Source organism: Centruroides vittatus, unplaced genomic scaffold, assembly GCF_030686945.1.
Source record: "Centruroides vittatus isolate TY-2023 unplaced genomic scaffold, ASM3068694v2 contig_1050, whole genome shotgun sequence".
Lineage (NCBI taxonomy): Eukaryota > Metazoa > Arthropoda > Arachnida > Scorpiones > Buthidae > Centruroides > Centruroides vittatus.
In genome coordinates this window covers 1-14,197 of record NW_027120679.1, presented here as the reverse complement: position 1 = coordinate 14,197, position 14,197 = coordinate 1, and the positions used below count along the sequence as shown (strand labels likewise).

The following is a 14,197-nucleotide window of genomic DNA, read 5'->3' as shown; positions in this document are numbered from 1 at the left end:
TCCATAAAAGGGCATATTTAAAAGTAATTCTTAGAAAAATAAACTTCTCAAATTAAAACAATAGAATGATGTAAGTCCCAAGATCGACCGTCTTCGATTGGGATCGAATTGACAGACGATGTTGACTCATCCTGCTATCTGAGTTCCGATCTCGTTCCACTAAGTAACGAGTAGCGGCCGGATAGCCGGCGGTCAAGGTGGCAGACTACCGCTCTGGGGGATCCGGGATCGAATCTGGACGAGTTGAAAAATCCCCAGGAATTTTTCGGAGATGGTCCGTTCGGATATGTTGGGCCCCGTAGTATTCGCTTCGGCGATACATATACTAAAATTGGAATGATAGAGAGAAGATTAACATGGTCCCTGCGCAAGGATGACACGCAAAATCGAGAAGCGTTCCGTATTTTTTGGGTCGTATGTCCCGGTGCCTGCCAGTATACCTAAACTTGATTCTCTAGTGCTTGTAAACAATCTATTCCCAATACGTAAAGACATCTACAGTACTATCAAAAAGCTTGAATCAAAATTAAACCAATGAATCGATCAAACAATGTCGGGCCCGTCCCTCACCACCTGGACGCCCCATTCTGGGCCTGGCCGAACCCATAATGGGCTTGCTAAAAGAAGCCCTCTTAGTGCCCACTGGGCAGAAAGAATTAAAGAAAAAAAACTAGGAAACGAGTAAAGACTAATTAGAAAGCGGAATGAGTAGGATCGACCGATCGGAATGATCGGTCAGGGATCCGAAAAAAATTATAAAAATGATCAATTGGAGAACTTCTCCACCGGATTTTCATACTGTGTGGCATCCTCCACAGTGAAAATATTCTCCGTTTTTCCTACTTTGAAACGACGCATATCCATATCCATTGTCACGGACTATCCCATAGCAACGCCCCGAGCCGTCCAGTTGCCCAGCGGACCAATGGTCAGTCACCTCACCGTCATCCAGATATTCACATAGACCCGTTCTCCAACAGAAGATACTTTTTTTTAACTCTTTCCACCCTGTGGGCAATAAGAGGGTCTTTTTTTAGCAAACGCATTATGGGTTTGGCCAAGCCCAAAATGGAGAGGTCGGGTGGTGAGGGACGGGAACCGACATATCCGAACGGACATCCCCGAAAAACAGATCGACCCGTACAGATTTGATCCCGGGTTCCCGAGAGCGGTAGACTGCTAACCTTGACCGCTCGGCTATCCGGCCGCCGACGGAAGGTACTAGAGAGCAGCGGTTCTTAACCTTTTTAGTGGTCAGCACCCCTTGAATATGAAAATAAGCTCTTGCATCCCCTTAAAAAAATGTGTGTATAGTTTTTTATTTAAGAAAAAACATTTATTGCATAAACAAATGCCGTGTTTATTTACAATATATATTACTATATAACATAAAAAGCAATATTTAAATTTTAATGGCTAGGTTGTTGTTGTTTATTCGTAATAATTCTATTAAAACGAGGCTCTTTTTTGAAAGAGCCACGCGTAAGTCATCAGATACATTTAAGCGATTTCTGGCTTTTGTTTTGATGTGCAAAAGTGCTGAAAATCCCATTTCACAATGGTAGGATGGTGGCAAATGGTAAAAATGTCTCTAGTGCTGCTTTTGCCAGTTGTGGATAAGCTTCTAACCGTTTACACCAGAACTGTTCTAAGTCTAGTTTTTCAAATTTTATTTTCATACGCGCATTAGCTATTCTTTTTGAAATTTTTGAAATTTCTCTCGCCTGGAAATGCTCTCTCGCACCCCTGAGGGTGCGTGCACCCTCAGCACCCACCGATCATTCGAGCAACCTCTCTGGCAGTGGTTCTTAACCACTGCTAGAGGTTGAGGCCGAAGTTTTCATCTCTAAAACGTGAACGTCGAACGTTGAGCGCCGCCATCTTATAAGCCTAGAAGTTTGGCAATGGCGTTTGGAACGTGGACCATGATTCCAATGACGTTCCAAACGCCATTGTCAAATATCTAGGCTTACAAGATGGCGGCGCTCAACGTTCGACGTTCACGTTTTTAGAGGTGAAAACTTCGGCCGCGACATCTCTAATGTCCCGGTTTCTGTTTTTGAACTTATGACAACCATATATAGGTTAGATACTGAGAAATTTTCGTGCATAGGTTTCCTTCAGGAAAATCATATCGACCATTATGTTGAATCTTATCTCTTCCTATCCAGCTACCCTTTTGTGAACCTGGCCGAATACAAGATAAGCACCAGAAAAATTCTCTTAGTAATTTACTCGCATAGTGGAAGGATTTTAAAAATATATAATAATAATAATAATAATGAACAAATGAATTAAAAATAAGTGAAATTTGAATCAAAAAACTTGATTTATTAATTTAAACATTAACTTGATTTATCAATCTTATAATTATATTATTAACTTAATTTTTTATCAATTTTCCCAAAATTGCTTTGAATAAGTATTAAAAAGTAAGAAGCGACGGTTGTAAAAATCTGAAAGGAAATATAAATTCTGGTTTTAATTTTGTTATATAAAAATTATAACTTTAGAATAAAAAAATGAAATTACCTTTAAGAGAGTCCCTTTTGTCATAATAAACAGATTTAATACATGAATTCCGACAGTGCTTTCTTCTAATTTTTTCATTAACATTTGAATCTAAATAAAAGCAACAATTATGTTAAAGATCAATAACGACTTTTGTTTCTAAAAAAATTTCAACACTTACATTAAACTGATTTTGTTGATAAAATTCACCGCCTTCAAATATTAAATTATATACCATGTACAAAGGCTGTTTTGTCTGGAATTTTTTTTTCTATAATATCTTTTTTATATTAATTAACTTTGGAAAAAAAAAATACTTACAGCAGTCACAATCTGGGCAGCCATAAAATTTAATATTATAAACATAACAGTTGTGGCAATAGTTATACAACTTATTATAAACTGAAGCATAGGTTCAGGAGAGGGGAAAAAATACAGATAAGCTAATAGGAAATTACAAACAAACAACATAATGAATGCTGTACTAAACATACAACTGCAACATGCATCTATCTTTCGTACAAAGTTACATAAAGAATTATGTTTATTTCGAATTTCAATAATAAGAGAAGTAATTTCTGATTTTTGATCGAGTTTAATCTTAAATTCTTTGAAAATATCTTTGAAAATCATATCGACCATTAAACAAATTATACAAAACACTGAAAAAAGATACACAATCAAACCAACTTGATTAATATATATAAATGACATTGAAAAGTTGCAAAAATAAAGCAGCCAAGAAGGCAAAGAAGAATAACGAGATAATATCACATTTCCAATAGAAACAAGTAAACTTATCAAAAACTGTGTTATTATCGAAGCAATCAATATTGATTTTTCAATGTTAATTAACGAATTCTTAAGAGCGTATCTTGAAGTCGCATGCTTCAGCCATGACATATTTACTTCTTTAAAACGTACGTTAAAGATAGAAGAGTTGGAATAAGTCAAGAAGAAAGCTGTTATAAAATTAAACGAAGAATGCAAAAAACAATAACATATACCTGTTTGTCTCAGTTTTTCCGGAATAAAAGCAAAGAGAAACTGAATTTTCCGATAGATAAGAATAGAAAGTCATGATGAACCGAATCCATAATAATATGCACAAGAATATGCCATAATAAGACTTTTCGTATTTTTTTGCTAAATTTGGACATCCAAAGATTCTTAAAATACTGAAAATGGGGTTTAATATACAATACACGCAAACGCAATCCATTGCCGACCTCGAAATAATGAATATATTGACTAATTTCCATTAATCGATTTATTTATTTTCGCATTATATAAACTGGGATAAGTAAACTAGACACTGCAAACTCTAAATATAAAATTTTATACAAACAACACTATATATAATTATTTTTTGCATTTCAAACGTTCAAAAATATTAGTTTTTAATATTAATTAATTTTCCAAGCTTTTAAAAATGATTATTATTTGAGATATATAGTTAATGCAGGTATACTCGCCTTACGTCGGTAATTGGTTCAGGAGAGGCGACGTAAGTCGAATTTACTTGTTTCCGAATTTACTTGTCACTAGGCTAAACCACAAATTACCACTCCCAGTTCTGTAATTTATTTATAAATGCATTTTTAGTAATATATGGTTAAAAGAATCTATTTTAAGCATACAAACAAATAAATTTTAGTTTTTAATATAGTACAGAAAAATAATAACCTAAATTTACGAATACATGTGTACGTAAAGTAAGTACTGTACATACTTGTAAATGTATTGTACTGTACATGCAGGGCCGGATTAACCAATAGACAAATTAGACAAATGTCTAGGGCCCGTAATTCGGAGAGGTCCGGCTTCAGTGCAGAATCTTTCTGTTTTAAAACGAGTTAAAAATTATTTAAGAAATTCGATAGGACAGGAAAGGCTCTTTAATTAATAATGCTTACTAAAGAAAAAGACACTCTCAAACGGCTAGATTGATCAATTTTCTGAAATGAAAATCCAAAAACGAAAAATTTAAATATTTTAAAGGCTGATTAATGACTAAAATTATATACATTTTTCTTTGTACCAGAAACTCTTTTGTTGTACAATTATTTTTGTATTAGTGTTTGTATTCTCTATTATTAATAAAAATTTTAAGTGACATTATTTAAGATTTGTTTAGAAGCAACTTATTTAAATGAGGCCTCAATTTAAATTTTGTCTAGAGCCCGCTAAAGGCTTAATCCGGCGCTGTGAACATGTTTACAATTTGGTGATGTTTACAGTACATCGCGGACTCTTTATTTGTGAATGTGGTTTCTCTAAGACATTATAAAATAAGATGATTTTGTAAGGTTAAATAACAAATACAGTTATTAAAATTATTTTGTGATAGTAGAAAATAAACTAATTTATATTAAATTTACCAATATCGAGTGGCGCTGACAACGATGCCAAATGGTAGACATTGGAACTACCGTGGAAAACGTCAATAATGAGCACTTAAAGACCGCTAAATGAGACGACAACACAGAAACACAGTTGTTTTCATGTTTTTCTCTAGGATTTATGATGATTATATTAACAATTACGGTAAATGTACATATTTTAATATGATTTTAACGCTTTTCTATTACGACTTCAATATTTGTAGCGGACGGATGTAAAGTCGGAATAAAATGACATAAACTTCATTTTTTATTTTTTCATATACTTATTGACAAACGACGTATAATCGAGAACGACGTAACTCGAGGTATACCTGTACATCGGTAGAGGCATTGTTGCCAGTTTTCGTAGCAGTGCTGGAAGGCTTCAACTAGAATCGCCTACAGCAACGCGGTTACACTCCTTCAGATGTTATCAGCAGTATCAAGATGACGTCCTTTCAAATGGGTTTTGATCTTGGGGAACAAAAACAAGTCACACGGACTGAGATCAGACAAATATGGGGCCTAGGAAACCACAGAAATTTCTTTTCCTGCAAAAAAACTGGTTGAATGGAAATGGCCGTGTGAAGTGGGAGTGTCATGGTGGAGCATCCAAGTGTCCGCAATACCTGTCTGTTTGTTTCTTAAGTTACGGCAACGCAACACTTGGGCGATCTGCTGAAGGGGTGCTTTCCGGGAGGTCATTTTAAGGAAACTGGCCCCTATTTAGGCGTTACAGACGTGGAGAAAACCCGGAAAAACTCCCGCAGCCAGCCGTCCGAGCGAGGCGCGAACCCACGACCGAACTCCCAGTGTTCAGGGTACGAAGACCGCTTTGCCATTGGAGCGCCCAATGTTCCGTCTGACTCGAAGCACTCTTTTTATGACCCTTGCAGGGAGCCCTCACTCATTCCATACTTTCCGCAGTTTTCGATGTTGAATGCCATCCTGAGTGAGGTTCGTCTTCTACTGCTTCTAGGCCCTCCAAAAAATGCTTTGTGCCACCGAAAAACTTTTGCTCATGATAAGAAATGTTCCCCATAGGCTCGTTGCAAATTTTTGTAGGTCAAACTTGCGGGTTCACCAAGCTTAATACAAAATTTGATAGCACACCGTTGCTACAAATTTCTCTATTCCATTTCCGTAACGCAATACAAAAACAATACTTCCCTTATCACGCACTCTAGGATCACATAGTTACCGCATGAGGTTGAAAGTGTTAAGTCAGTGCGATGCTTGCAGGAACTCCATCGCTCACTCGTATGGAGGTTTGCAGCGGCAAACACGTGCCCGCATGACGTCATTCGAAACATTTAACACGACTAAATTGTATCGAAAGCTTGGGTACCCAGTCAGCATACATGTATTGTGTACAGGGCGGATCTACATAGTGGCTAATAGAGCTTAAGTCTTGATCCCTAGTGTCAAAGGCCAACAAAAATTGAATTATTATCATAAATTTTCAATACTTTTTCATTATAATATATTCCGTGTCAGTGCCGTAACTAGAATTCTGGTCGCCTATGGCTAAAACTGGCGGTTAATGTTACCTTACGTAGCCAAGATGGCGGCTCGTTTCTAATTCCAGCAAGGAAACAATGGGATGCACGTTCTAACCTAACCTAACCTATTCTAATAATTTGGTTGCTAATAATTATGGTAATTTATTAGAATAGGTTAGGTTAGGTTAGAACGTGCGTCCCTACTGTTTCCTGTCTTCTGATTGCTGGGATCGGAGACGAGTCGCCATCTTGGCTACCTAAGGTAACATTAATCAAAATGGCGCCTTTTTACTTTTTGTTATTAATAAAAATAAAAAAAGTGGTTTATTTTTGAAATATATGTACGTAGAAATTACAGATCATAAATACTATATAAATATAAATGTAGAAGTGTTTTTGTTATTAATTTCGAATACATATTATTCCGAACGTTCTCGTTGGCGCCTTTATTAAATCGGCGCCTAAGGCGGGGGCCACGTTGGCTATATTCTAGTTACGGCTCTGTAGCGAACCGTTTCTAAATGTTTGATGCAAGAGATCGCTGCAGCAACGATAAAGTAGCTTTTACGTCAGCTACACGTGTAAAGTAAAATGTATAATACGATGTTTATGCTGTAAAAATAAAAAAGTCGAAGTGATTGTTGATAAAAATATTATGTAAAGATTAAGAAGAATTAGATTTTATAAAATGACTCTGAAAGTTATCTAAAGAATAAGAAAATAACTGATTTTTTTTTTTAACTCTTTCCGCCCTGTGGGCACTAAGAGGGCTTTCTTTTAGTAGGCCCATTATGGGTTTCGGCCAGGCCCACAATGGGGCGAACGGGTGGTGAGGGACGGGGCCCGACATATCCGAACGGACGACCCCTCGAAAAATTCCTGGGGATAATTCGACCCGGGTCCCAGAGGCGGTAGGCTGCCACCTTGAACGCTCGGCCATCCGGCCGTTCAGAAAATACTGGTTAATCGTGCTTAATTTTTTTTTCAATTTATAAAATTTGGGGCCACCAGAGTGGTGTATAAAACCCGCCGAACACTGTCGTGGGTTCGCATCTCGCCAAAGATGAGGCATTTTCCGGGTTTCTTTACGTTTATAACACCTAAATATGGGCCAGTTTTCGATAGATATCTCTCCCAAGAGGCATCGCTCCTCGGTAGATCGGGTTCCCGCATCGAAACAAAACAAAACAAACAAATATAATTTTTATTTTATAAATAATTTTAAATGTTTAATCCAGTGGTAAGTAGAGCATGCCGAATCTGGCATTGACATAGATGCACTTAAAATGCTTCTGAATAATGAAATCGAATTAATTTTTCAGTATGGCTGCTAAACTGACGTCACATTTATCGTTGTCCATCAGTCACCGAACACTGGTATTTAGTCGCGAGTTCGCACCTGGACACGTGAAGGTTTCCGGGGTTTCTTTCAGGTTTGTAACACCTAAATTTCCCGCAGAAAGTCCTCCCAGGATATGTTACTTTGCCTTATTCCATCAATTCAATACAATCCACATTTACTGTTATTTTTTAAACCAGTTTTATAGTCGGTTTACAGATTTAATCGAGAATAGAATATTATTGTATGACTCATTGACATATTTTGCCTTGTTCTCTACAATTGTAGGCGCCTACTAATGGATTTATAATTCCACTTTTTGTCTTAGCCATTAATGTAGATTAAGATCCTTCATTACTATTATACTAGCAAAGAATGCCCAGCGTTGCCCAGGAACTCCGGGAGAAGGTTGAGTTGTCCTCGTGGCAGAGAGTAATTATGCAAAATTTGGTCCACATCTATCAAAGGGTTTGGCAATTTGTGGGGGATGAAATCAGAGGAAGAAATGAGTTTTAAGGTAATGTATGTTTTTTGTAGGATTGTAGAGAGTAACTGTACAAAATTCGTCCAGATTTGGGAGATATGAATTGGTTTTTCACGTCATTTTCTTCAACAGAATCATTGATTGTTTATATATGATCAAATGACACTCATTTATCTCTTCACCTCTTCGACCATAAACCATCAAAAATTTTTTATTATTAATACTCCCTAATACACAAACCTTCTTGCAAAATTTCAGAAATTATTGATAAAAGACAAAGGAGTTATTAAGCTTCAAAGAGGATGAACAAAAATCGTGCCCCCCACACATGCATCCATACATGCAGAAAAAAACCCTGGATTTTTAAATTTTTTTTTTTTTTGCATTTCTCGACCTTTCAAAGTCCCCCGAGTCCAAAAATGTAATAATCTTGGAGAGGGGGCTCATTTTTTGACCGATCACAATACTTTCCCCTGTTGTATGTAACAGAGCCGGGAAAGTACAGCAACTAATATAAAACTTGTGAAAATTGCTTAAACTCGGTTGGAAGATTGCATCCATATGAATTGCCCGTATGAAAGGTTGACAAGAATCAAGTGTTTTAATCCCTTTATATTTAAAAATAAAACATGGAATTTTTATACGTAATCAAATGAAAAATTTATTATCTTCTATTGTTTAGATACTTATAAATTCATCTTATATCATTTTCAACAAGAAAAATCGTAATATTGTTAAGCGTTATAACAATTATTAAATAATAATAAGATATAAATAATGTCTTTAGTCATGAAGTTTTTATTCCTTTTAATAATTCTGGAGAAGTCTTTCTCGTTTCCTGTAAGTGAAAAATCGTACAGCAATCTACTTGCTATTGGAAACGAGCGGAGTTCAAACATGGATGACTCCGAAGAAAACAAGAGATATGATAGATATAAAAAAATTATAGAAGATATAGAAATAATTCAAAAACTCATTTCGGAAATTAAAGCAAAGAGAAAGATCGAAGGACTTAAAAGTGGACAGTCCCAAATAACAACAGAAACACCCGTGTTTGATACCAATGTAATAAATGTCATTATAATCGTCGGATACTGTTTAGCAATGTCTGCCATCTTCATAATAGGATTGTTCATCCTCGTCAAATCGAGTAAGCGCATGGTAAAAACTGCGGCATCCCCCGAAGACACCATCGCACGGCAGAGACGAATTAGTAAATCGCAAGCAGAAAAGATAAAATCGAAACGCATCGTCCACACTGAACCTTCATCGTCTATGCGAATGCCATTCGATTCTATAAAGGAACAACAAGATAACGAGGAATTACAACTGTTAAAAATTTGTATGAAGGACGAAGACATAATGAGTAAGAAACATACGGGTATTAAAAAAGAAAACGTTGATCTTCAAACTAGTATCGGTGAAGAAGATGTTAATATTAAAGGTGAAACGCCTTTAAATGTTTTAGAAGAATCTATTTACGAATATATTGAACAACCTACGAGTGAAGAAATTAAGATAAGTGGAGAAGACGAAGGCAACGAAGAAGAATCCGAATATGAAATTTTAGAATACGAGTATTTTGAAGAAGAAGTAGAAGGAGAATATGACGAGATCGATGAAATTAATTAATTATAAACTAATAAGAAAGAAAGTGAATTTAAACCAAGTAAATATCATTAAAGAAGAAAATCAAATGTATCGTTTATTTCATGATTTATGCAAAAAATTTTTGTAATCAACCTCTTTAAAGTTATAAGTACTTGAACTGATTCAACAATGAATGTAATAAGATGAACTGGTGATACCGAATGATATTATTACAGTTATGATTAATGTGAAAGATTTTACTTGTGGATAGCATTTACGCTGTGCTATAACATTGACATCTTCCCTGGAAATTAAGTCTTTGTAATAATTAGAAATATATAAAATTTATATAACAAAATGTTATAACAGATGGCGCCACGTACAATTTCATTTATTTGTTTTCATTGACAATACGAACGTTCTCTCTAAAATAAAATCTCATACAAGCCGGAAAAGTTACGCAACTCGTTTCTAGATCTTTTCTTTATTTAAACTAGTTTATGTGGGCACTAAGAGGGCCCTTTTTAGCGAGCGCATTATGGTTCGGTCGGCCCACAATAGCGCATTAGGTTACCCGACATATTCCCGAAAAATTCCCGATTTTTTCCGGATCCCCCAGCTGCCATTTGGCCTTCTTTATAAATTTTATGTTAATTAATCACTTAATAAAAGCCGTGTTTCGGAATATATCCGATCTTTTTCTTTTCTGTTTATTTATATAAACCCAATAGAAAATTTCTGTTGAAATGCACTAAGGAATTTGTCCATTAATTCATTAATTCGTAAACAATAATTTCGATAAAATTCATTGTTGGTAAATACACGGGTAGGTGTGTGCGTGCCAAATCCCGAGGGTGCGATACCGTTATGTCAAATGCTTTTTTTGTCGCATCACTAGTATATCTCAAAGGACGCGACAGGGTGTTTGTAATTTTAAACGTTTCTCACATAGCTGTAAAAATCTAAATATGTTAAACTTAACAGATTGTCCGTCGTTCGTTTTCTAACTAATTCGTTTTAGGGCCAAGTGTCCACGAAAATTTCCAAAATTTACAACTTTTTCGGTCACTCTCATTGAACTGGAAAAATTTTGTCTTTATTACATCTATTTATGAAGAGATCAGTCCCACTGTACTCGGCAGAGATTGGTTCGGTTAAGCTTCTGTTTAAGTAAAATTTCGGCTCTTTCATCGGGTTTTACTTATGTTTCTAATTCCTAATCGCTTAATTATTTAACTACTACTTAAATAGAAATAAGTCGAAACCGGTTACTTTGTACTTGAATATCTGTAGTCTTAGGAAAGAAGTGGAAAGAAATTTTTATGACAACGGATACATAAATCGTAAATTTAAAGAAAATAAATTCTAGAGCTTTTTTGTACCATTGTACAGTACGTCTAATTCATTAAATTTGGTTGTAAATGATGCTGCCAAAGTAACAGTTAATTTTTTAACACTGTACTAGAATTGTACACGTTTTTTCTGCATTCCTCTTACAGATGGGACATACTAAATCGTAATATCACCGGTTTAACATTGAAATCCGTAAGTAATATAAGATGGGAAAGCGGAATAAACGCAGAATAAATATATCAAATATTTTAATGGATTTTTTTTAAAACTCCTGTCAACTATACGGAACTATCATAAAAACAAGCCAGTAAACTTCTATCGGTTGGGTTAAGTTATAAATCTAGTCTAGGGTGGGCAACCTTTTTTATAACGTGGGCCAGAATAAATTTTACGTTATTTCCGCGGGCCGTAGTAGTTAATTGACGCCTTCTTGTGACTTGTAATTTTTTTAAGTCTGCAAATATGAAATAAATAAATAAAAAGTTAATTACTACATTTATTTCTCTTATCGTTTTCGAAAATTACAAAGAATTGGAAAAATAACTATTAATTAGTTATTTTTTCCAATTTAATAATCTATTAAAGATCTCGCGGGCCGGATAGAAACTTTTCGCAAGCCGTAGCTTGGCCCGCGGGCCTGGGGTTGCCCGCCGTTGATCTAGTCTACTTCATGAATTCACATAATCGGGCGAGGGGGCCGAATATCTAGCAGGCAGGCGGCTAACAGCTCAGAACCGGTCCGGGATATATAAATTAGATGCTTTATGTGTGAAGCATCCACCAGCTAATATCGGGTGAGGTTGGTGCTCTGTAAACCGCATGTGCCAATGCCTATATAATCTGGCTGATTGGAAACACCTGGTTTCGACATTCCTTCCGCCACTAAATTATTCGAATATACAATAGCAACCTTATCGTTTTTTTCACATGTGGTATAGAAATTTGTAAAAGATACATAATGCAGTTATAATAAAATATTAAATTTTAATTAATTGCAAAGCACGTTAAAATATGAAAATTTATATTTTATAAAATACAAGGGAAGGTCATTGGAAGGTGGAATCGGCGCTTCCATCGCTTCCAATGACGGCACGCCACTGGTATCTACGTTTATATACAGTTTGTGTGTTAGGTTCCGCCAATCAGCTTCGCGAATCTGCGACGTTTTGCTTTGGAGGAAAGTAAACAAAGAAAATTTCCTATTTAATCAGCTGAAATATTTACTTCCTCGTCTATCTAATTTAATAAGTATTTTAGCTATTTTGAATTATTAATTTCACATTAAACGTGTAAGTTATTCAATCTTGTATGTTTGGATGAAAGCAGAACAATTATTATAATGCATAAAATTAGATACGGTAATTATTATTTGGAGTAATAACTTTCAAATATTATAATTTAGAAAGGACAAGAGTGTGAACGTGTGCTATTAAACAATTGAATTATTTTTCTTATATTCTATTCACACAAAATTGACTCATCCATTAAAAAAGCATATCAGATCGATTTTTTATCGTTTGGAGAAATTCAACTATAAATACCCGTCACACGATGACGACGATGATCGTGATGATAATGATGATGACTTTATCCGAAGAGATAAGTTCGTTATATCGGATTAAAACTTGTCGGAATTTAGTTATAATAGATTAATTTCCTTAGATAATAATGAAATACGCTCATTTAATTTTACTTTCCCGGCTGTTTTGTAATCGTATCAAATTTGACCATCCGAGTCTTTTACAAATTTGGACGATTTGTGATCCCCTGAGCCAAAAATTCAAAAAATGGGAAAAATTCTCGAAATATGAATGTGTTTGTGTGTTGGTGTCTATTTCGTTTAATATCTCAGGATGGGGTATAGATTAAGAAACAAAATTTGGCATGGTAACTTGTATATAAGGAGCATTAAACTGAAGGGGAAGGGAGATACTGGAAGGTCACAGTCAACTGGGAGATGGTGAGTGGGAGATGGTCAACTGGGCTACAGTCAACTGGGCGCCGAACATATCGGCGACAAAATAACAAATCAATAATAGACAAAATACAAATTTTTTATTGATTTTCTTTATTAAAATAACTTCATTACGCTTTTCTATTGATCTAATATCCGGTAAATTTAAATAATATTATTCAAGAAACTATTTAAAATAACGATTTTGTGATATTTATATATATTTTATTTATTTATTTTTACAAGTAAATATAAAAGTCCCGAATGACAGTTGATATCTACCCTAAAAATTAACAAAAATACATAAAAAGAAACACAACAATTACATAAAGTTAAAAATACATTACGTTATACATTAAATACAATATAAATTAAATCAAGAAAGAATAAATGTTCCTGGAAAGAATTTGTTTTGAAAGAACTGATTTTCGAGGCTACAACAGTACGTTGTTGGGCTGCAGTTTGAAAAACTTGTAGACGTATAAATTTCTACAATCGTTTGCCTTTCTGTGCGCCTGTCCGCCCGTCTATCCCACTGTCTTTAATCTCGAAAACGAGAAGTTATATATGATGTAAGACTGACTTTTGAGGTCCATTCTATGTCATTTCGTTACTGGCATAGATACTGTTGCAGTAATAAGATTTATCCAGAAGTTACTGCATTACATTTTATTTTATAAAGTAATTTTTTGTATAAATATTTAAAGTTAAGACCATGATATGGAATCCATGGGAGAGAGACTCCAGATTAAGTATATACGAACGTTCTAACACTAACCGGAAGTCGTGCTATTTACTTCAAAAAATTTCCTCTGAAAAGAGTTAGTTCGATGGACCGACACAACTGTTATTGCTAACGGAAAAGGACAAGCCACTTACTAATTTGAGGTGGAGACAGTGGCGAATTTAGCACTTGAGCAGCCCCAGGCCGCCAGGGGCGGATCTACATAGGGACTAATAGGGCAAGTGTCAAAGGCTTACAAAAATTGAATTATCATCATAAATATTTAATACTTTTTCATTAACGATGAGCACTTATTGTATAGTAAAAAATAGTTAATATTAATAATATAATAATAA

General features: G+C 35.0%; 1 non-coding gene across 1 annotated transcript; it reads left to right on the top strand.

Moving 5' to 3' along the window:
- The first annotated feature begins 301 nt into the window (after positions 1-301).
- On the top strand, positions 302-408 carry LOC136971260 (U6 spliceosomal RNA). The gene has a single exon (XR_010880129.1). It is a non-coding gene; the product is annotated as a U6 spliceosomal RNA (small nuclear RNA).
- Positions 409-14,197: the final 13,789 nt, after the last annotated feature.